Source organism: Trachymyrmex septentrionalis, unplaced genomic scaffold, assembly GCF_001594115.1.
Source record: "Trachymyrmex septentrionalis isolate Tsep2-gDNA-1 unplaced genomic scaffold, Tsep1.0 scaffold69, whole genome shotgun sequence".
NCBI classification, from domain to species: Eukaryota; Metazoa; Arthropoda; class Insecta; order Hymenoptera; family Formicidae; genus Trachymyrmex; species Trachymyrmex septentrionalis.
In genome coordinates, this window is record NW_017305873.1 from 2,497,101 (window position 1) to 2,498,531 (window position 1,431).

The following is a 1,431-nucleotide window of genomic DNA, read 5'->3' on the forward strand; positions in this document are numbered from 1 at the left end:
TGTAAAAGAGAGGTTTACATTTGATAGTCGACTACGTATTTTTTCAAATGTCCTAATTTAAATTTTTCCTTAAATTATTTGTACTTAATTTTAATTCAACTTGACTTAACAAATTTCTTAATTTAAATAAGTAAGAAAAAATAATAGATTGAGAGTAGTGCATAATAATATTTTTATATATAAATTCTACAATAAATACATCTTTCAATTATATAAATTGCACTTAGCTTATTGTCGGACTTGAAATGCAATCAACTGAACTAGTATCGCAATTAAATTGATCGTTGGTTTGATGACAATGCGATTAATGCTCTTTAAAATCTATAAAAGATTTATTATGTAAAATAACATTAAAAAATGTATTCAGAATTTATACATATAAAAATATTGATCCTAAGATCTAGAATCTCGACCGCGCGTATTATTATATCTTTTCTTTTTACTTATTTTATTTATGTGATCCAGATTATCTTGTTATTCTGAACTTTTTGATGATATTAACAAGTACAATATATTATTACATTGGAATAAATATTTCATTTCTTTAATAATATCAATTTTTCATAAAATAAAATTTTCCATACGATCCAATTTTTCTAGATAAAGATTGATATTTATGTATCCTTGTAATGTTTTATAAACAACATGGCGATATAACATAGCAATTTACATAGTAAAAATACGTAGGAGCTGTGCAACGGAGTCATTAACGAGCGCAGCATCCACTTTACTATCTGAAGAGGCGTGTCTAAACAGTATTGCATAAAAGGTACTACATTAGTGTACATTCGCATATCATTACTGTTAAACCGTCTCTCCTAAAAGTTAATCGAAGACTGGCGGGAGATACTGTCGTTTGCTTCGCTGCCAATGACAGTTGATTTTCGCTGACAGTTGCTCGACAACTCAGTACGGAGGCCGACACGCTGTTTTAATCATCTCGCACGTTCACACGCGCTCGGGATGTGCACAGTGATGTGATATCGTGCAAAGTCTCATTTATAAAAGAAAGATATCTTAGATTATTATTTCACAGGTACAGAATTACATTTCGAAATTGGTTTAAAAGAAATTTTATAATTATGGGAAAATTAAAATATTAATATGTATATGTTTATGGACAAATTTATATAGTGTATATTAAAAAAATTAACATATATATTTTGTTAATAAATATAAAAAATTTTATGTAATCATTTTTAATATTATGCTATTACAAAAATGACTTACGATAATTTTCTAATTTATTTTTAAATAATAAAAACCTGAATAACTAGATACAAATTTATACAAAATTTATTACAAATCTTTAGTAAAATTGTTTATTAAAACAGTAATTTAAAAGAGATAAGTAATGTTATTAATTTATTTTATATATATATATATATAATGACATTTTTTAAATGTCAAATTTTTCTACAATAATATAAG